At 37.3% G+C, this 26,342-nt stretch overlaps 1 long non-coding RNA gene across 5 annotated transcripts in view; it reads right to left on the bottom strand.

Annotated features, from left to right (window-relative positions):
- Positions 1–10,128: 10,128 nt before the first annotated feature.
- LOC131502905 (uncharacterized) overlaps positions 10,129–26,342 on the bottom strand; it is an 83,757-nt gene continuing 67,543 nt past the window's right edge. Inside the window, exons 7-8 of one of the 5 annotated variants that reach the window (XR_009257245.1) lie at positions 17,081–17,274; positions 10,129–13,707 (exon numbers count right to left, since the gene is read on the bottom strand). This is a non-coding gene — a long non-coding RNA (uncharacterized LOC131502905). Of the gene's footprint in view, positions 13,708–16,851; positions 17,275–26,342 lie in introns of those variants that run through there. The other 4 variants (XR_009257243.1, XR_009257248.1, XR_009257246.1 and 1 more) reach the window with 4 other exon arrangements.

Here is a 26,342-nt window from a genome sequence, read left to right as displayed (position 1 = left end):
AAACTTTTAAGGAAGAGTTAACACCTACTCTCTTGAAGGTGTTCGAAAGAAGAGAATTAGAAGGAAAAGTTCCAAACTCTTTCTATGAATCCAGCATTACCTTGATTCCAAAACAAGACAGAGACCCCACTTAAAAGGAGACTATAGACCAATTTTCCTGATGAACATGGATGCAAATATCCTCAACAAGATATTAGGCAACGAGATTCAACAATACATTTAAAAAAATTATTCACCACGACAAAGTGGGATTTATACCTCAGATGCAGGGTGGTTCAATATCCACAAAACAACGTGATTTATCACATCAACAAAAGAAAGGACAGAACCATATGATACTCTCAATAGATACAGAGAAAGCATTTGACAAAATACAGCATCCTTTCTTCATAAAAACCCTCAAGAAAGTACAGATAGAAGGAGCATACCTCGAGATCATAAAAGCCATATATGAACGACCCAATGTTAATATCATCCTCAATGGGGAAAAATTGACAGATTTCCCCTTAAGGTCAGCAAGAAGATAGGGATGTCCACTCTCACCACTGTTATTCAACATAGTATTGGAAGTCTTAGCCTCTGCAATCAGACAACACAAAGTAATGAAAGGCATCCAAATCAGCCAGGCGGAGGTCAAACTTTCACTCTTCGCAGATGACATGATACTCTATATGGAAAACCCAAAAGATTCCACCAAAAAACTGCTAGACCTGAGTCACGAATTCAGCAAATTTGCAGGATATAAAATCAACGCATAGAAGAAATCAGTTGCATTCCTATACAACAACAATAAAGTGACAGAAAGAGAAATCAAGAAATCGATCCCATTTAGAGTTGCACAAAAAACCATAAAATATCTAGGAATAAATCTAACCAAAGACGTGAAAAATCTATACACTGAAAACTATAGAAAGCTTATGAAAGAAATTGAAGAAGACACAAAAAAATGGAAAAATATATCATACTCCTGGATTGGAAAAACAAATATTGTTAAAATGTCAATACTCCCCAAAGCAATATACATATTCAATGCAATCCCTATCAAAATAACACCAGCATTCTTCACAGAGCTAGAACAAATAATCCTAAAATTTGTATGGAACGAGAAAAGACCCCGAATAGCTAAAGCAATCTTGAAAAAGAAAACCAAAACAGGAGGTCTCACAATCCCAGACTTCAAGCTATCCTACAGAGCTGTAATCATCAAGAAAGTATGGTACTGGCACAAGAACAGACACTCAGATCAATGGAACAGAATAGGGAACCCAGAAATAGACCCACAAACGTATGGCCAACTAATCTTGGAGAAAGCAGGAAGGAATAGCCAATGGAATAAAGACAGTCTCTTCAGCAATTGGTGCTGGCAAAACTGGACAGCGACATGCAGAAGAATGAACCTGGATCACTTTCTTACACCATACCCATAAATGAACTCAAACTGGATGAAAGACCTCAATGTAAGACAGGAAGGCATCAAAATCCTCAAGGAGAAAGCAGGTAAAACCTCTTTGATCTTGGCTGCAGCAACTTACTCAGCACGTCTATGGAGGCAAGGGAAAGAAAAGCAAAAATGAACTACTGGCACCTCATGAGAATAAACAGCTTCTGCACAGTGAATGAAACAATCAACAAAACTAAAAGGCAACCGACAGAATGGGAGAATGTCCATCAATGGATGAATAGAAAAAGAAGTGGTATATTCTCAGCGTATTACTTGGCTATCAAAAAGAATCAAATCTTGCCATTTGCAACTACATGGGTGGAACTGGAGTGAATTTAGTGAAAGTGAAATTAGTCAGAGAAAGGCAAAAATCACATTACTTCACTCATATGATGACCTTAAGAGACAAAACAGGTGAACATAAGGGAAGGGAAACAAAAATAATATAAAAACAGGGAGAAAGACAAATCAGAAAAGACTCATAAATATGGAGAACAAACTGAGGGTTACTGGAGAGGTTGTGGGAGGGGGGAGGGCTAAATGGGAAAGGGGCACTAAGGAATCTACTCCTGAAATCATTGTTGCACTATATGCTAAGTAATTTGAATCTAAATTAAAAAAATTAAAATTAAAAAAAGGAATAAACAATATAGAATAAAAAAAAACAAAACAGTTGAGCAGATAAATGAAACCAGGAGTTGGTTTCTTGAAAAAGTAAACAATATTGATCAATCTCCAGTCAGGCTTCTTAAAAAGAAAAGGGAGAGGACCCAAATTGATAAAATCATGAATGAAAATGGAATTATTACAACCAATCCCTCAGAAATACAAGCATTTATTAGGGAATACTATCAAAAGTTATATGCCAACAAACTGGACAACCTGGAAGAAATGGACAAATTCCTAGGCATCCACATACGTTCAAAACTCAAGCAGGAAGAAATAGAAAATTTGAACAGACCCATAATAAGTGAAGAAATTGAATCAGTTATTCAATGCAAACTGGTGCAGCTGCTCTGGAAAACAGTGTGGAGGTTCCTCAAAAAATTAAAAAAATAGATCTACCCCATGACCCAGCAATAGCACTGCTAGGAATTTACCCAAGGGATACAGGAGTGCTGATGCATAAGGGCACTTGTACCGCAATGTTTAGAGCAGCACTTTCAACAATAGCCAAATTATGGAAAGAGCCTAAATGTCCAGAAACTGATGAATGGATAAAGAAGATGTGCCTTATATATACAATGGAATGCTACTTAGCAATGAGAAAGAATGAACTGGAGGGTATTATGCTAAGTGAAATAAGTCAGGCAGAGAAAGACAGATACCATACATTTTCACTCATATGTGGATCCTGAGAAACTTAACAGAAGACCATGGGGGAGGGGAAGGGAGGAAAAACTTAACAGAGAGGGAAGGAGGCAAACCATAAAAGATTTAAATACTGAGAACAAGCTGAGGGTTGATGGGGGCTGGGGGAGAGGGGAAAGTGGGTGATGGGCATTGAGGAGGGCACCTTTTGGGATGAGAATTGGGTGTTGTATGGAAAACAATTTGACAATAAATTATATTTAAAAAATTAAAAATAAAGAAATAAAGTAATTATTCTACATCTGTGAAAAATGCTGTTTGGATTTTGATAGGGACCATATTAAATGTGTATATTGCTTCAGGTAGTACCGACCTTTTAACAGTATTTGTTCTCCCATTCGATGAGCATGGAATGTCTTTCCATTTCTTTGTGTCATCTTCAATTTTTTTTCATAATTGTTTTATCGTTTTCAGAGTACAGATCTTTAAATTTTTTGGCTGTTTATTCCCAGGTATCTCATCATTTATAGTGCAATTGTAATTGGTATTGATTCCTTAATTTCTCTTTCTGCTGCTTCATTATAGGTGTGTAGAAATGCAACAGATTTCTGTACATTTTTTATCCTGTGAATTTACTGAATTTGTGTAACAGTTTTAGCAGTTTTCTCATGGAGTCATACGGGTTTTCTGTATTTAGTATCATGTCATCTGGAAATACGGAAAGTTTTACTTCTTCCTTGATGATTTGGATGCCTTTTCTTTTTGTTTTCTTATTGCCATGACTGGACTCCCAATACTACGTTAAACAAAGGTAGTGAGAGTGGACATCCCTGTCTTTTTCCTGACTATAGATGAAAGCTTCCAGATGTTCTTCATTGAGGATGATATTCACTGTGGGTTTTTTATAGGTGGATTTGTATTAAGTTGAAGTGTGTTCACTCTGAACCTACTCTGTTGAGGGTGTTTATCATGAATTGAAGTTGTACTTTGTCACATGCATTTTATGCATCTATTGAAAGGATCACATGGGTTTTATCCTTTCTTTAACTGATGTGATATACCCTGTTGATTGATTTGTGAATATTGATCCATCCTTGCAATCCAAGAATAAATCTCACATTGTTGTGGTAAATGATTTTTAAAATGTATTGTTGGATTAGGTTTGTTAGTATTTTATTGAGAATTTTTGCATCTATGTTCATCAGGGGTATTGGTCTATAGTTCTCTTTCTTAGTGGAGTCTTTTTTTAAGAGGGAGAAAGAGAGTGCAAGCAGGGAGAGGCTCAGTGGAAAACACACACACACACACACACACACAGAAAGAGAGAGAGAGAGAAGAGACAGACTCTTAAGCGGGCTTCACCCTCCGTGCAGGGTCCAATCCTGGACTTGATTCCACCACGCTGGGATAGTGACCTAAACTAAAATCAAGAGTCAGAGACTCAGTTGACTGAGCCACCCAGGCGGCCATTTAGTGGGGTCTTACATAATTTTGGTATCAGGTTAATGCTGAACTCATAGCCTGAGTTTGGAAGTTTTCTTTCTTCTTCTATTTTTTGGAATAGTTTTAGAATAGATATTAAGTATTTTTTAAATGTTTGGTAGTACCAATATTGCGCTTTTTGGTAGTACCAATATTGCACTGTATATTAACTAAATAAAATTTATTTATTTTTTAATATGAAATGCATTGTCAAATGGTTTTCCACACAACATCCAGTGCTCATCCCAAAAGGTACCCTCCTCAACACCCATTACCCACCCTCCCCTCCCTCCCACCACCCACCAACCCTCAGTTTGTTCTCAGTTTTTAAGAGTCTCTTTTTTTGTGTCCCTCCCTCTCTAACCTTTTTTTCCCTCCCCCCTCCCCCATGGTCTTCTGTTAAGTTTCTCAGGATCCACACAAGAGTGAAAACATATGGTATCTGTCTTTCTCTGCCTGAATTATTTCACTTAGCATAACACTCTCCAGTTGCATACACGTTGCTACAAAAGGCCATATTTCATTCTTTCTCATTGTCACATAATATTCCATTGTGTATATAAACCACAATTTCTTTATCCATTCATCAGTTGATGGACATTTTGGCTCAGTTGATGGACAATTTGGGTATTGTTGAAAGTTCTGCTATAAACATTGAGGTACAAGTGCCCCTATGCATCAGCACTCCTGCATCCCTTGGGTAAATTCCTAGCAGTGCTATTGCTGGGTCATAGGGTAGATCTATTTTTAATTTTTTGAGGAACCTCCACACTGTTTTCCAGAGCAGCTGCACCTGTTTGCATTCCCACCAACAGTGAAAGAGGGTTCCCGTTTCTCCACATCCTCGCCAGCATTTAGCTCCTGTATTTGGCACATGGACATTTATAATTTTTAGCGCTTCCTGATGGATAGACCCTGTAATTATTATATAATGCCCTTCTTCATCTCTTGTTACAGCCTTTAATTTAAAGTTTAGTGTGTCTGATATAAGTAGGCTACTCCAGCTTTCTTTTGACTTACAGTAGCATGATAGATAGTTCTCCATCCCCTCATTTTCAATTTGAAGGTGTACTCATGTCTAAAATGAGCTGGAGAGGGAAGATCGTGGCATAGGAGGACGCTGGGCTCACCTTGTCCTGCTGATCACTTAGATTCCACCAACATCTGTCTAATTAACCCAGAAAATCACCAGAAGACTAGCAGAAGAGACTCTTCGGAGCCAGGCATTGACAAGAGTCCCAGGGAAGAGGGTTCGAAGGGCAAAGAGTCGGTGCATGCTACATGGACTGGCGAGAGGAAACCGGGGCAGTGGAGGGGCAGCCCGCTAGGCAAGGCAGAGCCCCTGAATTCTGGCTTGCAGAAGTGGAAGGGCCGGACTCCATGAGTTCTGACAGCCAGCGGGACTTAACAACTGGAATGTTAAAAGGCAACAGCTCTGCTTGGAGAGCGGGAGGGCAAGAGGACACCGGGAGGGAGAGCTGTTGAGCCCTGGAAAATAAAATTTGAATTAAAAAAATATATATATTTTGTAGAATTCCACTGTGAAGCCATCTGACCCTGGACTTGTGTTTCTCGCAAATTTTGATTACTGATTAAATTTATTTGCTAAATTTATTTGCTGATTATTGGTCCAAGTTTTCTATTTCTCCCTGTTTCGATTTTGATAGTCTGTATTTTTCTAGGAATTTGTCCTTTTCTTCTAGGTTGTTCAATTTGTTGACATACAATTTTTCACAATATTCTTATATAATTCTTTGTATTTCTGTAGTTGTGGTTGTTATTTCTCCTCTTACATTTATGATTTTATTTATGTGAGTCCTTTCTCTTGATTTTCTAGAGTTTTTTTTCCCAATTTTAGTTAACATACAGTGCAATACTGGCTTCATGAGTAGAATTCAATGATTCATCACTTACATAAAAAAACCCAGTGCCTATCACAAGTGTCCTCCTTAATACCCATCACCCATCTAGCCCATTATCTTCCTTTTTGATAAATCTGACTAAGGATTTTATCAATTTTATAAATTTTTTCGAAGAACCAGATCCTGGTTTCATTGATTTGTTCTATTGTTTCTTTAGTTTTTATATCATTTATTCTTGCTATAGTATTTATTATTTTTCTACTTCTGCTGGATTTAGTCTTCATTTTTGGTCCTTTTGTACGTCCTTTAGATGTAAGGTCATGTTCTTCATCTGAGATTTTTCTTGCTTGTTGAGGTAGACTTTTATTGTTATATACTTCCTTCATACAAACACTTTTGCTGTATCCCCAAACTTTTGTATTAATGAGTTTACATTTTTATTTTTTCCCATATATTTCTTATTTCTTTTTTGATTTTGTGGTTGACCCATTCATTGTTTAGTAGCATATATTTGTGGCCTTTCCAGATATTTTCTTGTGGTTGACTTACTTCTAGTTTCATAGTGTTGTGGTCAGAAAAGGTTCATGGTATGATTTCAATATTTTTGTATTTGTTAAGCCTTGATTTGTGACTTAATAAGTAATCTACTCTGGAGAATGTGTACTTGAAAGGAATGTGTATTCTGCAGTTACAAGATTGAATATTCTGAAGATATCTTTTCTGCCCATCTGGTCCAGTTTGTCATTCAAAGAAATTGTTTCCTTGTTGATTTTCTATTTAGATGATCTTTCCATTGATGTTATTTGGATGTTAAAGTCTACTACTATTATTGTATTATTATCAATTAGTTTCTTTATGTTCATTATTAATAGTTTTATATATTTAGGCCCACTCATGTTGGGTGCATAAATATCTACAATTATTATATCTTCTTGTCATATGGTCCTCTTAATGATAGTATAGTGCTTATTGCTTCTCTCTTCTTACAGTCTTTATTTTAAAATATAGTTTGTCTGACAGAAGTATTGCTACTTGGCTTTCTTTTGATACAAATTTGCATGATAAATATTTCTCCATCCCTGCACCTTCAATCATCAAAAGTCTTTAGATCTACAATGTGTCTCTTGTACTGAGCATATAGATGGACCATATTTTTCCCCATTCTGACACCCTATGTCTTTTGATTCAATTGTTTATTGTATTTACATTCAAAGTAATTATTGATAGGTATGTATTTATTGTCATTGTATTACTTGTTTCATTGTTGTTCTTTTTTTAAAAAAATTAATGTTTACTTATTTTTGAGACAGAGAGAGACAGCATGAACAGGGGAGGGTCAGAGAGAAAGGGAGACACAGTATCAGAAGCAGGCTCCAGGCTCCGAGCTGTCAGCACAGAGTCTGACATGGGGCTCGAACTCATGGACCGTGAGATCATGACCTGAGCTGAAGTCGGATGCTCAACCGACTGAGCCATCCAGATGCCCCCATTGTTGTTTCCTCTTATCTTTTCTTGTCTTTGTCTCTTGGTCTCTTTGCACTCAGATAGTCCTATTTAATATTTCTTGCAGGACTTGTCTAGTGTTCATGAAATCCTTTAGTTTTTGTCTAGGAAACACTTTATCTCTTCTTCTATTATGAATGCTAACATTGCTGAGTAGAGCATTCTTAGCTGAAGATATTCCCCATTCAGCACGTTGAATATAGCATGTCACTCCCTTCAGGCTTGGAAAGTTTCTGTTGAGAAATCTCCAGCTAACATTATGTGTGTTCCTCTGTAAATTAAGGACTTCTCTTGTCTTGCTGCTTTCAAGATATTTTAATTATCATTATATCTTGCAAATTTAATTACAGTATGTCTTGGTCTTGACCTGCTTTTGTTGATTTGGATGGGAATTTTCTATGCTTCCTGAAACTGGATGTCTGTTTCCTCCTCCAGATTATGGAAGTTTTCAGCTTTTATTTGTTTACATAATTTTTCTGCCCCCTTTTTTCTCTCTTTTCCTGGGACTCTTATAATACAAATGTTATTATGTTTGATGGAGCCACTGAATTTCCTACATCTACTCTCATGCTGCATACTTCTTTCTCACTTTGTTCATCTTTATTATTTTCCATTATTTTGTCTTTTATATCATTTTTTCTTCCTCTACTTCTCCCAGACTTATGTTCTTTGAATTAAGCCTGTTTCAAATCTGTTATTACATTTATCATTTCTTACCAGTTCCTTTTTCAACTCTTTTATCTCTGTGGTAAGGGTCTCACTGAAGTCTTCCATACTTTTCTCAAGCCAAGTGAGTATCCTTATGATCATTGTTTAAAGTTTTCCATCAGGCATGTTACTTACATCTGTTCCACTTAGACCTGTGGCCATGGTCTTATCTTGTTCTTCATTTGGAATAAATTCCTCTGTCTTCACAATTTGCATAAGTGTCTGCCTTCTTTGTGTTAGAAAAACCACTTATGTCTCTTGTTCCTGAAAATAATGGCCTTATGAAGATATCATATAACACCCCGGCCTGATGCTTCAGGGAATGTCCCTGAATCTGCTCTGCTCTTGTATTTTGGCTTCTCTATCCTTCAGGCCAATCATCTTGAGAGGCTCTATTTGCCTGAAGTGGGTAGTGTTTTGTCCCTTGTCTTAATGGTGGGTTTGAACTAGGTGTTCCCTGTTCTGATTGTGAAATGAGACATGTAACCTCTACTAGAACTGAGGCCTTTCAGAACTCTCTGCCCAGGATGCGTGAGGTGGGCAGAGGTTTGTGGTGGTCTTCTGGGGGAGGGACTAGCTACACTGGGACTGAGGCAAGAATGACTGAGAAGGGCAGTTCCATCAGAGAGAAAGGGGGTTGGGCTTGGTGTAAACAAGTTAGGCAGCCAATGTCAGCCCTGTGCTGCTTCCCCTCAGATAACTCTGTTTTTATGCTGAGGGGCAGGGTAGGTAAATAACGATAGCTAGCTCCTTTTGCCTGGAAGGTTGTCTCTGTGAAAGCTTCATCTCAGAGATGTGCTCTGAGAAGAACAGATAATCTCCCTTTGTGTGCTTCAGGTACTCTTCAGATAGCTGTTGGACTATGTTCTCTTCAGGAGCAGCACAGTGGCCTCTGGGTTCTATTCCAGCCAAGCCTGCTAGCCTGTGAAATTCCAGGCTTTAAGCACTGCTGGTTGCAAGAACTCACAAAATTCAGCACCCTCAGTTTCCAAGACATGACTTTGGGGAAATATTCTCCATGTGCATTCCCCTGGGTGCTCCTTTCTCTCTCTCTCTCTCTCACCCTTCTCCATGACCATGGCTCCCTCACCTCCACAGCATTCATGATCCATTTATCCTCTAAACAATGTCTTTGCCCTTCCTACCTTCTTGATGTGGTCTGTTCTTTACTTGTAGCTATAAAGAGTTCTGTCAGTGTTCAGGTCTATTAATGGGGAATTTAGCAGAATTTGATAGTTATCTACTTGTGTTGATGGAACGTGGTAAGCCTAGGATCCTCATATTATGCCACCATCTTCCTCTCCAAGCAAAAATTCTATTGGAATCTTGGTAAAGATTGTATTCAATATGTATAATGCTTTTGGTAGTAATAACATATAAAGCAATATTAATTCTTCCATTCCTTGAACATGGGATACTTTTCAATTTATATGTGTCTTAGATTTCTTTATTTTGTTTTCAAGGTTTTGTTTTCAATGTTTTGTTTTCAGGATATAGATCTTTAACCATTTGTGTTAAACTAATTCCTTAGTGTGTGTGTGTGTGTGTGTGTGTGTGTGTGTGTGTATGATGCCACTCTAAATATGATCATTTAATGTCTTTCTTTTTTCAAATAGTTTGATAATAGTCTACAGAAACAATACTAAATTTTATGTTAATTTTATATTCTGAAAATTTAACCTATTTTTTTGCTTACATTTAATGGTTGTTTTAATTAAATCTTTAGACGTTTCCCTATATAAAATTATCTCATCTTCAATTAACAGAATTTTACATCTCATTTTCTAATTATGTTTTTTAATAAAATTTATTGTCAAATTGGTTTCCGTGCAACACCCAGTGCTCATCCCAACAGGTGCCATCTTCAATGTTCATCATCCACTTCCCCCAGCCCCCATCAACCCTCAGTTTGTTCCCAATATTTAAGAGTCTCTTATGATTTTCCTCCTTCCCTCTCTGTAACTATTTTCCCCCTTCCCCTCCCCCATGGTATTCTGTTTAGTTTCTCAGAATCCATACATGAGTAAAAACATATGGTATCTGTCTTTCACTGCCTGACTTATTTCACTTAGCCTAATACTCTCTAGTTGCATCCATGTAGCTACAAAGGGCCAGATTTCATTCTTTCTCATTGCCAAGTAAATTTCCATTGTATATACAAGCCACATCTTCTTTATCCATTCATTAGTTTCTGGATATTTAGGCTTTTTCCATAATTTGCCTATTGTTGAAACTGCTGCTGTAAACATTGGGTTACAAGTCCCCCCATGCATCAGCACTCCGATATCCCTTTGGTAAAATCTTAGCAGTGCTATGGCTGGGTCATAGGGTAGGTCTATTTGTAATTTTTTGAGGACTCTCCACACTGTTTTCCAGAGGGGCTGCACCAGTTTGCATTCCCAGCAACAGTGCAAGAGGGTTCCCGTTTCTCGACATCATAGCCAGCATCTATACACTCCTGAATTGTTCATTTTAGCCACTCTGACGGGTGTGAGTTGGTATCTGAGTGTGGTTTTGATTTGTATTTCCCAGATGAGGAGTGATGTTGAGAATCTTTTCATATGCCTTTTGGCCATCTGGATGTCTTCTTTAGAGAAGTGTCTATTCATGTTTTCTGCCCATTTCTACAATGGATTATTTGCTTTTCGAGTGTGGAGTTTGGTGACTTCTTTATAGATTTTTGGATGTCATTTGTAAATATATTTTCGCATTCCATTGGTTGCCTTTTAGTTTTGCTGATTGTTTCCTTTGCAGTGAAGAGGACCTATCTTTGTGAGGTCCCAATAGTTCATTTTTGTATTTAATTGCCTTGCCTTTGGAGATGTGTCAAGTAAGAAATTGCTGTAGCTGAGGTCAGAGAGTTTTTTCCTGATTTCTCCTCTAAGGTTTTGATGGTTTCCTGTCTCACATTCAAGTTCTTTATCCATTTTGACTTTATTTTTGTGAATGGTGTCAAAAAGTGGTATAGTTTCTTTTTTCTGCATGTTGCTGTCCAGTTCTCCCAGCACGATTTGTTAAAAAGACTCTTTTTTCCATTGGATATTCTTTCCTGCTTTGTTAAATATTAGTTGGCCATACTTCTGTGGGTCCAATTCTGGAGCCTCCATTCTATTCCATTGGTCTATGTGTCTATTTTTGTGCCAATACAATGCTGTCTTGATGATTACAGCTTTGTAGTAGAGGCTAAAGTCTGGGATTCTGATGCCTCCTGCTATGGTCTTCTTCTTCAAAATTACTTTGGCTATTCTAGGTCTTCTGTGGTTCCATAAAAATTTTAGGATTGCTTGTTTTAGCTTCAAGAAGAATGTTGGTGCAGTTTTGATTGGGATTGCATTGAATGTATAGATTGCTTAGGGTAATATTGACATTTTAACAATATTTATTCTTCCAATCCATGAGCACAGAATGTTTTTCCATTTATATATTTCTTCTTCAATTTCCTTCATCAGCTTTCTATAGTTTTCAGCATACATATCATTTACATCTTTGGTTAGGTTTATTCCTAGGTATTTTATGCTTCTTGGTGCAATTGTGAATGGGATCAGTTTCTTTATTTGTCTTTCTGTTGCTTCATTATTAGTGTATAAGAATTCAACTGATTTCTGTGCATTGATTTTGTATCCTGCACTCGAGAAGAAAGTATATTCAGCTGCTTTGCAATGAAGAGTTCTAAATATATCTGTCAAGTTCATCTGATCCAATGTATCATTCAGGGCCCTTGTTTCTTTATTGATTCTCTGTCTAGATGATCTGTCGATTGTTGTAAGTGGAGTATTAAAGTCCCCTGCAATTACTATGTTCTTATCAATAGGGTTGCTTATGTCTGTGATTAACTGTTTTATATATATGGGTGCTATCGAATTCCATGCAAATACATTTATAATTGTTAGCTCTACCTGATGGATAGATCCTGGAATTGTTAGATAATGCTCTTCTTCATCTCATTTTACAGTCTTTAATTGAAAGTCTAGTTTGTCTGGTATATGTATGGCTACTCCAGCTTTCTTTTGACCTCCAGTAGCACGATAGATAGTTCTCCATCTCCTTACTCACAACCTTAAGGTGTCATCAGGTCTAAAATGAGTCTCTTATAGACAGAAAATAGATAGGCCTTGTTTTTTTTTTTATCCATTCTGATACTCTATGTCTTTTGGTTGGAGCATTTACATTCAGTGTTATTATTGAAAGATATGGGTTTATAGTCATTGTGATATCTGTAAGTTTCCTGCTTCTAGTGATGCCTCTGGTACTTTGTGGTCCTTGCAACATTTCACTCACAGAATACCCCTTAAAATCAATTGTAGGCCTGGTTTAATGGCGATGAATTCCTTCAGTTTTTGTTTGGGAAAACATTTATCTCTCCTTCTATTCTGAATGACAGACTTTCTGGGTAAAGAATTCTTGGCTGCATATTTTTCCTTTTCATCACATTGAAGATTTCCTGCCATTCCTTTCTGGCCTGCCAAGTTTCAGTACATAGGTCTGCTACTACCCTTATGTGTCTACCTTTGTATGTTAGGGGCCGTGTATCCCAAGCTGCTTTCAGAATTCTCTCTTCATCTTTGTAATTTGCCAGTTTCACTATGATATGTAGTGTAGAAAATCAAGTTGCACCAGAAGGGAGGTCTCTGTGCCTCTTGGATTTCAATGCCTGTTTCCTTCCCCAGATCAGGGAAGTTCTCAGCTATGATTTGTTCAAGTACACCTTCTACCCCTTTCCCTCTCTCTTCTTCTGGAATTCCTATGATATGGATAATGTTCTGTTGGGTTTCATCACTTCGTTCTGTAATTCTCTCCTCATACTCCTGGATTTTTTTTATCTCTCTTCTTTTCATCTTCCTCTTTTTCCATAATTTTATCTTCTAATTCACCTATTCTCTCTTCTGCCTCTTCAATCCGCACTGTTGCCACCTCCATTTTATTTTGCACCTCATTTATAGCAGGTTTTAATTCATCATGACTATTTTTTCGTCCCTTGTTCTCTGTAGCAGTAGATTCTCTGCTGTCTTCTATGCTTTTTTTCTTGACCAGCAATTAATTTTATGATATTATTCTAAATTCTTGTTCCGTTATATTGCTTAAATCGTTTTGATCAATGCGTTAGCTGTCGCTACTTCCTGGAATTTCTTTTGAGCAGAATTCTTCCGTTTCATCATTTTGGCTAGTTTTCTGTTCCTTATGCATTTTAAATGTTTGTTGTGTGCTCTGCACGTACGAGCACTGCTATGTTAAAGGAGGGTCGTCATCCACTGTCCAGGGTCTGGCCCTTCAAGAGATTTTTTTTTTCAGAGAATGTTATTTTCTCTCTGTTGTTGTGACTTTTATTATTCTATTACCCTACTCATAGTGATATTTTGGACCCTTCACCAGGTATGCTTTGATTTGTTCCTTGGAGTATCCCTATAAATGAAAAGAGACAAACAGAAGACAACATTATGCAAACACACAAATAACACAAACAAACAAATAAACAAAAACAAAAATACTAAAGACTAAAAACAAAACAAAAACAAAAACAAAAACACCAAGTACAAGTAAAGAAGAGGGTTGAGGTGGTGCTGATGGAAGAGCACATACACAGAGAAAAATGACAGGAGCCGGGAATAAGCAGAAGTAAACATTGACTAGGCATAGACACTAAAAGGTTTAATCCAGAGAGAGAGAAAGGAAAATAAAGAAGGACGCAGTAAAAACAAACTGAAAATAAAGTTACCCAGAGAAACTAAATGGCTTGATTATTTCAGAGAGAGAGAAAGGGTGTAAAGAAGGAGGTGTAGAACATATATATGTCAAGACAATGGATTAAATATGCATGTTTAGACAAACCAATAACTAGAGTAACCAGCCTAGGGCAGGGAACAGATAAAGAGAAATGGGGGTGGGGGTGGGGCAGGTGAAATACATCTATATATCCAGAATTGACCTAGAGTTAATCCAGGCAATGCTGCAGAGCTTGTCAGGAGGAGCTGTCTGCAGGGTCTGTCCTACTCTGGTAGATAGGCAGTTACCTAGTGCAAAGGGGCATGGTTTGGTGTAGTCTGGACCCACCTCCACTATGGGCCCTGGGAGTGATCCCTGAGGCCCCACCTTGGTGGTGATGGAGGGGATATGGTGATCCCCCAGTCTCTTCTCCTCAGAGCTGGAACTGGTGGATTCAGTTTGAGTCATCCTCACTATGCCGCAGGCGCAGATGGGGCAGTCTTTCTCACTCTGCCAACTCCACTGACTCTGTGCTTGCCTAGGATTCAAAGTCCTGCTCCATGCACTCTGGCACTGAGGAAGCGCCTCTCAACATGACACAATATGTGGTCCTGGCTGGCTTTGTCTCTGCTGTTTCACTTCAGGGAGGACAACCTTCTCTTCCTGCAGACTGTGCCACCACCCTTGCCTCTGAACCTCGGGGGTGGCAGACACAGGCAGACACAGGCAGGTTTTATATTTTCCCACAGTACTCCAGGGAGGGAGCTTTTTCCTCCTACTGTAGACTGTGCTGCTGAACTCGTCTCCAAGCCCCTGGGGTGGCAGACACAGGCAGGATTTGTCTTTTCCCACAGCACTTCAGGGAGAGAGCTGCCTTCTCCTACTGTAAACTGCACCCTTGGCCCAGCCACTGAACCCTAGCATAATTGCTTTAAATGTGAATTGTCCAAATACCCCCATCAAAAGGCATAGGGTGACAGAATAGATGAAAACAGTCTCATCTATATGCTGCCTATGAGAGGTTCACTTCAACCTGAAGACACATAGACATTTAAAGTAAAATAATGGAAAAGCATTTACCATGAAAATGGAAGTGTAAAAATTTCAGGGTAGCAATACTTATTCAGACCAAATAGACTGTAAACAAAATACTGTAAGAATGAAATCTTACTTTTTGCAACTATGTGGATGGAACTAGAGGGTATTATGCTAAGTGAAATTAGTCAGAGAAAGACAAATATCATATGACTTCACTCATAGGAAGACTTTAAGATACAAAACAGATGAACATAAGGAAATGGAAGCAAATTTAATATAAAAACAGGGAGGGGGACAAAACATAAGAGACTCAAATATGGAGAACAAAGAGTTAATGGAGGGGTTGTGGGTGGGTGGATGGGCTAAATGGGTAAGGAGAGTTAAGGAATATACCCCTGAAATCATTGTTGCACTATATGGTAACTAACTTGAATGTGAATTTAAAAAATTAAAAAATAAATAAATAAAAAATACTGTAGCAGAAAACAAAGACGGGAATTATAAAATTATAAAGGGATGAATCCAAAAAGAGGATATCTATACAGTTAACATTGAAACACCTATATACAAAAAGCAAATATTAATGAACATAAAGAGATAAATTGATGGCAATACAATAGTAGGGGACTTTGACATCAAACTTACATGAATGGATCCATCATTAAGACAAAAAGTCAGTAAAGAAACAGTCTTTGAATGACACTTTAGACCAGAGGGGCATAACAGATATATATAGAACACACCATCCAACACAACAGAAAACACATTTGTTTCAAGTACACATAAAACATTCTTCAGAATAGATCACATTTTAAATCACAAAACAATTATCAATAAATTTAAGAAGATTGAAATTATAGCATAATCTTTTCTGACCACAACAGTATGAAACTAGAAATCACACACACACACACACACACACACACAAAACTGTAAAATGCATATGTAGGATAAACAATGTGCTACTAAACAACCAATAGGTCAATGTATAAATCAAAGAAAAAAGTTAAAATACATAGTGACAAATGAAAATAAAAACACAACATTCTGATTTGGGGGGATGCATAAAAAGCCTACCTTAAGGCTCAAGACAAAGTTTAAATAAACAATCTAACCTTATACCTAAAGAGCTAAAAAAAGAAGAGCAAAGCCCAAGATAAGTAGAAGAAAAACAATAACAAATATCAGAGAAGTAATAAGTGATACAGACTAAAAAAGTGAAATTTTTAATGAAACAAAAAGCTTGAAAACATTTAAAAACTTTTGGCTAAACTCAGTAACAAAAAAGTAGAAATCAATTTTAAAAACCAGAAATGAAAGGGGAGAAATAATAGCTCACACAACAGAAATACAAAACAATATAAGAGATTACTACAAAAAAATTATATGTCGACCAATTGGACAAAATAGAATAAGTGGATAAATTACTTGAAACATAAAATATTACAAAACTGTATCAGGAAGAAATAGAAAATATGAACATACCAATTACTACTAATGAAACTGAATTGGTAATCAAATAATAAAAGTTCAGAATCAGATGAATTAACAAGTAAATTCTACCAAACATTTATTTTTTTATTTTTTTTTAAACGTTTATTTATTTTTGAGACAGAGAGAGACAGAGCATGAACGGGGGAGGGTCAGAGAGAGAGGGAGACACAGAATCTCAAACAGGCTCCAGGCTCTGAGCAATCAGCCCAGAGCCTGATGCGGGGCTCGAACTCACATACCGTGAGATCGTGACCTGAGCTGAAGTCGGACGCTTAACTGACTGAGCCACCCAGGCGCCCCTCTACCAAACATTTAAAACATAATTAATATTATTCAAATTATAACAAAAATTAAAAAAAAGAAAAGTTTCCAAACACATTTTATAAGGCCAACATTAACCTGATACCAAAACCAGACAAAGGCATCATAAAAAAAGAATACTACAAGCTAATATCCCTGATGAACATATATCAAAAAAAAAAAAATCCTCCACAAATGATTAGCAAACCACATTCAACAATATGTTAAAAGAATAATTTACCAAAATCAAGTGGTATTGACAGGAATACAAGAATAATTCAGGGGCCCCCGGTGGCTCAGTCAGTTAAGCATTGGACTCTTGATTTTGGCTCAGGCCATGATCTTACAGTTCATGAGATTGAGCCCATCATTAGGCTTCACCCTGAGCATGATTCTGTCTCTTCCTCTCTCTCTGCCCCCTGCTTCTTCCTCTCCCTTTCAAAAAATAAATAAATAAAAGAATAATTCAATATTTGCAAATCAATTAATGTGATACACCTCACCAACGAAACAAAGAGTAAAAAAATTATATGATTATCTCAATAGATGCAGAAAAAAGCATTTGAAAAAATTTAACATCCATTCATAATAAAACTCTTAACAAAATGTATTTATTTTTTAACAAATTGTGTTTATATAGAATGTACTTCAACATAATAATGACCATATATGAAAAACCCACACCTGATATACTCAGTAGTGCAAAACTGAGAACTTTTCCTCTAAGATGAGTAACAAGACAAGGATGTCTACTCTTGCCATTTTGCTAAACATAGAAATGGGAATCCGTGCAAAACAATCAGATAAAAAAAAGAAATAAGATGTATTCATTGGTGGGGCACCTGGGTGGCTCAGTCGGTTAGGCATCTGACTTCAGCTCAGGTCATGATCTCATGGTTTGTGAGTTCAAGCCCTGCGTTGGACTCTGTGCTGACAGCTCAGAACGTGGAGACTGCTTCGAATTCTGTGTCTCCCTCTCTTTCTGCCCCTCCCCTGCTCATACTCTGTCTCTCTCTGTCTCAAAAATAAATAAAAACATTTTTAAAAAATTTTAAAAAGATGTATTCACTGGTAAGGAAGAAGTAAAATTTTTACTGTTGGCAGATGACCTGATACTGTACACACAAAACCTTAAAAACTCCACCTAAAAACTACTCGAATTAATAAATGAATTTAAGACACATACCAGATACAAAATTAATACCTAGGTGTGCATGGGTGGCTCAGCTGGTTGAGCATCCAACTCTTGATATTGGCTCAGGTTATGATCTTATGGCTCATGGGTTTGAGCCCCACATCAAATCCTGTGTTGAAAACATGGAACCTGCTTGGGATTATCTCTCTTTCTATCTCTCTGACCCTCCCCTGATGTGTCTCTCTAAATGGGTTAACTTTTAAAAAAATTCAAAATTAATACCCAGAAAATGGTAGTGTTTATATAAACTAAAAACAAAGCAGCAAAAAGAAAAATTAAGGAAACAACTGCATTTCAAATTGCACAAAAATAATAAAATGCCTAGGAATAAACTTAGCCAAGGAGGTGAGATATCTGTACCTGAAAACTATAAAACATTGCAAAAAAAATTGAAGAGGACAAAAACAAATAGAAATATATTATATCCTTATGGGTTGGAAGGAATAATATTGTAACATGTCCATATAAGGCAAAGAAGTCTACAGGTTCAATGCAATCCATATCAAAGTACCAACAGCATTTCTCACATAACCAGAGCAATTAATACTAAAATTTGTATGGAACCACAAAAGACCTCGAATAGCCAAAATAATCATGAGAAATAATAATAAAGTTGGAAGTATCATAATTCCAGATTTTAAGGTATACTACAAAGCTGTAGTAATCAAAATAGCATGGTATTGATGCAAAAATAGACACATAGATCATGGATCAGTGGAACAGAAGGAAACTCCAGAAATAAACCCATGTTTATTATTTGGTAATACTTAATCTATTATTATTATTATTATTATTATTATTATTATTTTAACAATCCACAATGAAGGAGGCATGGATATACAATGGGGAAAAGATAATTTCTTCAATAAATGGTGCTCAGAAAATTGGAAAACTACATTCAGAGGAATGAAACTGGACCACTTTCTAACACCATACAGAAAACTAACTCAATATGGAGGGAGCCTGGGAATATGGAAAAGTAAGAAGATCTTAAGCTGACGTCATCACATGGATACAGCTAGAAAATACCACATCAGTGTAACTATCACAAAAAATAAACAGAAGACTGGCAGAACAGACACTCTACAGTTTAATTCCATAGAGGAGGTCATATCAAAAATGGTAAGAAGGGCATAGTCCTAGTAGGAAACCAAACTAACCTGCACGACTAAGCAATAACTGGATGTACCCAAGCATCTCAGAAAAGTGAAAGAAACAAACCTCACATCAGGCCCCGCAGACATGTGGGACCATCATTGGGAAGACAAGCCCCCATAATATTAGGCTTTGAAAACCCAAGAGGCTCAATTTTATGAGTTTTTAAATCACTGTGGCTTAACACTTTAAAATTGTTTTCAAAATCAGCAGACTCAGCTCTGGGAGACCTAGAGGGCAATAGAAAACTGAGTACCTGCCCTTAAACAGCAAACAAACGACCCCATAATGATAAGCATGGAAACAGCAGTTTGAAAAGCACCTAGGGTATACAGGAAGGAGAATATATTTATTAATCTCAGAACATGTGCTGGAGGGTCATGGATCTTTGGGTGACTACTCCAAGAAGAAAAGAGCTGTTAGATACCATTTTTTTCCCCACTCCCCAACCTAGGTACCTGAACAACTGTGAAAGCCACCACACACACTCACCACCGACCTGGTTAACACTGTGTGCACTGGCCCCTACTTTCTCCTGCAGACTTTCCCCATCCAACCTGCTCCACTCAGCAAGTCACTCAAAAGCATCAGCTGATACATCTCATTCTGCAAGCAGCCCCAACAGTGGTCAGCATCACTCCTAAGCAACACTTGTCCTGTGGAAAGGGGAAGAATCACACATGCCAGTTTGAGTGCAGCTCCAGCAGTGGGCTGAGGTCAGACATCTTATTTGACTACAGGCCCTGACCACCAACAAAAAAACTCACAGGAGGCAACACAAAGAGGTATCCCTGGAGTTTGAGATCACTACAACCCCAAAAGATAGACGGGAAATGTATATCTACTCTGATTGTAAGCCCTGACCACCAACAAAAGCCTCTCAGAAAAAAATGTAAGAAGTGTGGCCTGCAGTTAGGTGCCATTTCTCTGGAAAATGAGCTGACAGTGAGCATCTGGTCTGATCCAATTACAAGCCCAAGGTAGCCCTAGACTAGCCACCTAACAGCACAGAAACAAAACCCTTCCACAACAGGCAAAGAGGACTGTTGCAGCTGACTGGATTAAAGGAAACTGTAACTCAACCACAGTAATAGGATACATTCAACACACATAAGAGACACCCCTGAAAAGCCAGGTTCTGGTGAACAGAAGACATTACACTACAGAGCACTACAGGACCTCTTCTTCATAAGGCCACTATTTTATTTTTTTTTCTTTTTCTTTTTTTCTCTTTTTTTTAAATTTTTTTTAACGTTTATTTATTTTTGAGACAGAGACACAGCATGAACGGGGGAGGGGCAGAGAGAGAGGGAGACACAGAATCGGAAGCAGGCTCCAGGCTCTGAGCCATCAGCCCAGAGCCCGACGCGGGGCTCGATCTCGCAGACCGCAAGATCGTGACCTGAGCTGAAGTCGGATGCTTAACCGACTGAGCCACCCAGGCGCCCCCATAAGGCCACTATTTTAAAGCTAAAGAGACATATCTTACTTTTCTGATACATAGAAACACACACACAAGTATTTAGACTAAATAAGAAGACAGGGGAATATGTCCCAAATGAAAGAACAAGACAAAATCACAGGAAAAGACCTAAATAAAACAGAGATGAACAATTTGCCTGATAAAGAATTCAAAGTAATGATAAAAAAGATAATTACTGGACTTGTAATTGGATGGATTGTATGGGAATCCATAATGAAGAAAGAGAAAATGGGGCAGAAAATTATTTGAGGATGATAGCTGGAAACTTCCCTGATCTAAGGGGGGGCAATCATCCAGATGCAGGAATTATAGAAAACCCCTCACAAAATAAACACAAAGGGATCCACATCAAGACACCTGATAATTAAAATGACATAAAGTAGTCACAAACAGAGAATTTTGAAAGCATCAAGAGAAAAGAAGACAGTTGAATAAGTTGCATACAAGGAAAACCATATAGAGCTAACAGCTGATTTTTCAAAGGAAACTTCAGACCAGAAGGGAGTGGCATGATAGATTCAAAGCATTGAAAGAAAAAAAAAACCTGCAACCAAGAATATTCAGAAAATCCCATCATAAAATTGCAGAATACACATTCTTTTCAAGTGCACATGGAACATTCTCCAGAATAGATAACACATAAGGTCTCAAATCAGGCCTCAACAAATACAAAAAGATTAAAGTCGTACCATGAAACTTTTTCAACCACAAAACTATGAAACTAGAAGTCTACCAAAAGAAAATATCTGGAATGACCACAAATAACATGGAGGTTAAACAACATGCTACTAAACAATGAATGGGTCAAACATGATATAAAAAGAAATAAAAAAAATATGGAAAAAAATAAAAATGAAAACACAATGGTCCAAAACTTTTGGGATGTAGCAAAAGTGGTCCTAAGAGGGTAGTATATATAGGCATACCACAACATTCATGAAAAATCTCAAATAAACAAAATAACCTTACATCTGAAGGAGATAGAAAAATAATAAGAAATGAAGCCTAAATCCAGAAGAAGGAAGGAAATAATAATGATTAAAGCAGAAATAAATGATACAGAAAGTTAAAAAAAAAAGTCAATGAAATAAAAAGCTGGCTCTTTGAAAAAATTAATAAAAGTGATTAACCTCTAGCCAGACTTATCAAAAAGAAGGATAAAGGACTCAAATAAATAAAATCACAGATGAGAAAGGAGAAATAGCAACCAATGCCACATAAATACAATTATAAAAAATTAGATGCCAAAAATTGGACAATCTGGAAAAAAAGAATAAATTTCTATAAACATGCAAACTACCAGAACTGAAACAGGAAAAAATAGAATACTTGAACATACCAATAACCAGTAAAGAAATTGAATCAGAAATCAAAAAACTCCCAACAAACAAAAGTCCAGGGCCAAATGTTTTCATACGTGAGTTCTAACAAACATTTAAAGAAAAGATAATATCTATTCTTTTCAAACTATTCCAAAAAATAGAAGAAGAAATAGAATTTCTAAACTCATGCTATGAAGCCAGCACTACCCTGATAGCACAACCATGTAAGACTCCACTAAAAAACAGAACTACAGGACAATATCTCTGATGTACACGCATACAAAAATTCTCAATAAAATACTAGAAAACCAAATCCAACAATACATTAAATAATAAAAAAAAATTGAACTACCCTATGAACCAGCAATTTCACCACTAGGAATTTATCCAAATGATTAAAAAAAAAAAAAACTGCTGATTTGAAGGGGCACATGCACTCCAATGTTTATAACAGTGCTATCAACAATAGCCAAATTATGGAAAGAGCCCAAATGTCCATCGGCTGATAAATAAAGAACATGTGGTGTGTGTATACACACACACACACACACACACACACACACTGGAATACTACTCAGCGATGAAAAAGAATGAAACCTTGCCATTTTGCAACAACGTGGATGGAACTGGAGGGTATTAAACTAAGTGAAATAAGTCAGTCAGAGAAAGACAGAGATCATATGATTTCACTCATATGTGGCATTTCAGAGACTCAACAGATGAACATAGGGGAAGACAAGGAAAAATAAAATAAAAACATAATGGGAGGCAAACCTATATTTGAGGAACTCAAATACAGAGAACAAACAGGGTTGGGTGTCATATGTAAGAGATAAATCACTGGGTTCTATTCTCGAAGCCAAAACTATACATTCATCGCAATCAAGCAGGATTTATTCCTGGGTTGCAAGTATAGTTCAATATTTGCAAATCAATAAATGTTATGCACCATATTAATAAAAGAAAGGATAAGAACCATATGATCATTTTAATAGATCCACTTGTTTTTCAGGAGGATGTGCTTTTTAAAAAATGTTTTCATAGTCCTGAAATTTCTTTGTATAGACCTGAGAAAAGGAAGAAATATGTCAACAATAGCTTAAAAAGTCTTTGAGGAGTACCTCTGTGCAGTCATTCCCTTTCTTTCTGAGAAGCCCAGGAGCATTGTTTGGAATAGTGATAGGGACTTGGAAATTCAAGTCTTTAGCTAATAACTCCCAAATCTAGCTAACAGGTAGCATAGTTTTATGCTATATTTATGGTTTTACAGTTTAATATTGAATCTACATTCACGTCAAAATATTTACCAGACAACATTTTTCATTAAATTTAAAAAAATGTTTATTTATATTTGAGAGAGAGAGAGAGAGAGAGAGAGCACAAGCAGGGGAGGGGCAGAGAGAGGGAGACACAGAATCCAAAGCAGGCTCCAGACTCCGAGCTGTCAGCACAGAGCCCGAAGTGGGGTTTGAACTCATGAACCGCAAGATCAGGACCTGAGCTGAAGTCGGATGCTCAACCAACTGAGACATCCAGGCGCCCCTATCAGAATTTTTTTTTATGGAAAAACTAAACTGTGTTCCACATCTTATACTAGGACTTAGCTCTGATGTATGGTTTATGTTTCTGAGGTAGTCTCTATGTTGATTTTTCAGATATGTATTTTTCTGGGGTTAGAAAATCACCTTGTAGTTCGAAGAGTAATATTATAATGATGGGAGTGAGATGTGATTAAGGAAGCATTTTCCTTGTATCTCTACACCGAATATTATCATTGTTTCTCATATACCAGAGATACACTCTTTTTCTCCCTCTGTAGTCTTCTGAGAATGAGACCCAGACATCCATACATTCACCCTCCATCTTACATCTAAAAGTACACTTTTTTTTTTATAAATTTTTTTTTCAACGTTTTTTATTTATTTTTGGGACAGAGAGAGACATAGCATGAACGGGGGAGGGGCAGAGAAAGAGGGAGACACAGAATCGGAAACAGGCTCCAGGCTCCGAGCCATCAGCCCAGAGCCCGACGCGGGGCTCGAACTCACGGACCGCGAGATCGTGACCTGGCTGAAGTCGGACGCTTAACCGACTGCGCCACCCAGGCGCCCCAAAGTACACTTTTTAAGTAGGGTGAAACCTCCTGCTTGGCAAGGAACTGTAGGAGGGAAAAAAAAGATGTCTTCATTTCCCGAAACCAGGAGGTTGTGTTTGCTTCAGCATAAATACAACTAAATTGGAGCCATGAAGGCACTATCATCAGCAAATCTCTACCCATAAAATCCCTGAGTGGCATGTGGAGGAGGGGTGTCTGCCTAAGTTTCACCATCATCAGCAATGCTTACAATCATCTGTTTATATGTTTTATCATTTTATATTTTTACTATTACCTACTACTGATCTTTTATTGCCCAACCCCAAGGAGGAAAAGATCAGGTGTGGGCCTTGATATATCTTTTCACATAAATGACTTCCTGAGAAACACTCAAAAAGGAGCCCTATGAACTTTCTTAGTCTTATCCCAAACTTTACTGCAGATAATGTACCCTTGGACCTGTACCAAAGGGAACTAATCTAGACAATGAAATAATCTTTGTTCTTCTTGGCACTGAAGCTCCTTAGAACTTAGCTGATCATAGGAGCTCTGTCAATTGATGATTATTTTAGACAGCTTTAACACTAATGTCTGTGTTAGCCACGAAAGCTCAGTTGAAATTCTGCTTGATTGAGAATACTATAGAGAACACTCTTCCTGTGTTAGTGGGCCATAAGAATCTAGTGGCACCTGGGCCTCTTGAAATCAGATTAAACATTAATAGTTGACAGTAATATCATAAATGGTTTTCAGAGAACCTGATTTCTTAATGAATGGAACCATAAAATGAAGTCAATATCTGTGCCACAGGCTAAAGTCAAAATATGCAACGTTTTTTCCCTCACTGGCAACTGATGTGTCTCCCTCCCTTCAAGTCTGAGGCTCTTATGTATTGATTAAATTCAGGTTGAATGTTTTTCACTGGGAAGAATATAGTCATTTCAAAGCCTAAATTATCTGTGTGTAGATTCTCATAGACAGGCAGACCCTAGAGGTCATTTGGGTTAGCCACCTACATTGTTGTAGTACCTCACACCTCACTCTGTTCTGATTTATCGTCTACCTGACACCACATGAGCAAAACGGCATCCTTTGAAGTGAGAGTTTTCTTTCCTATTTAGGATTCCTAAAATCTTATCTAGACTAAAATAGTCTTATGCCTTCTTTCTTCTATTCTTTTCTGGGTTTCTTCAGGTTACAAACTCTGGCACATTACTTGGAAGAGGGCCACTGTGATTGAATTATAACCAATAAATTATGTACTAAGATCTCATGAATGGGGTACCTGTGTGGCTCAGTCGGTTGAGTCCAACTTTGGTTGAGGTCATGATCTCACAGTTTGTTAGTTTGAACCTCATATCAGACTCTGTACTGACAGTGCAGAGCCTGCTTGGAATTCTCTCCCTCTCCTCTCTCTTTCCCACCCCCAAGCATGCTTTCTTTCTCTCTAAAAAAAAAGACTTAAAAAGATATTATGAAAACAATAGATTTTACTGTCTGGAACTGAAATATCTATGAGTGGAAAATGCCATATGGTTTGTAGTTTCTTTATTGAAAACCTGCCAATCTGTGAAATTTATTACCTTTGGGACGATTTCTGAAAGACTGGTAGTCTACTACTACTGAAAGTAGTACTTTTAGTTCTACTACTACTGAAAGTCTACTACTACTGAAAGACTGGTAGTCTACTGAGACTACTGGTAGTAGTCTCAGGGTTGTGTGTCCTTTGAAAGTCAGATTGTCATTTTCCCATCCTGCTTGGAGATGAAATTTATTGATTTATTGATTCCCCAACCCTCCATTTGTCATTTAAGGGATGAGATGTGCAAGCAATGCATTGAAGCTAATTTGAAGGAGAAAAAGTCATTGCTGTCTGGGAAGAAAGTGTATGTGGCTGATCATGTCAGTGAAGTAAGTCTGTCAATTCATTCTTTTTTTTTTTAATTTACTGGCCCCAAAACTGACACATAGATCAATAGAACAGAATAGAAAACCCAGATAGGGACCCACAAATGTATGGTCAACTAATCTTCGACAAAGCAGGAAAAAATATCCACTGGGAAAAAGACAGTCTCTTCAACAAATGTTGGGAAAACTGGGAAGCAACATGCAGAAGACTGAAACTGGACCACTTTATTACACTATACACAAAAATAAATTCACAATGGAAGAAAAACCTAAATGTGAGACAGGAGGCCATCAAAAACGCCAAAAACAGGTGTTGGTGAAGATGTGGAGAAAGGGGAACCCTCT

Source organism: Neofelis nebulosa, chromosome X (assembly GCF_028018385.1).
Source record: "Neofelis nebulosa isolate mNeoNeb1 chromosome X, mNeoNeb1.pri, whole genome shotgun sequence".
Classification (NCBI taxonomy): Eukaryota; Metazoa; Chordata; class Mammalia; order Carnivora; family Felidae; genus Neofelis; species Neofelis nebulosa.
Note: the sequence above shows the minus strand (reverse complement) of the source record. Positions and strands in the feature narration are given on the sequence as shown.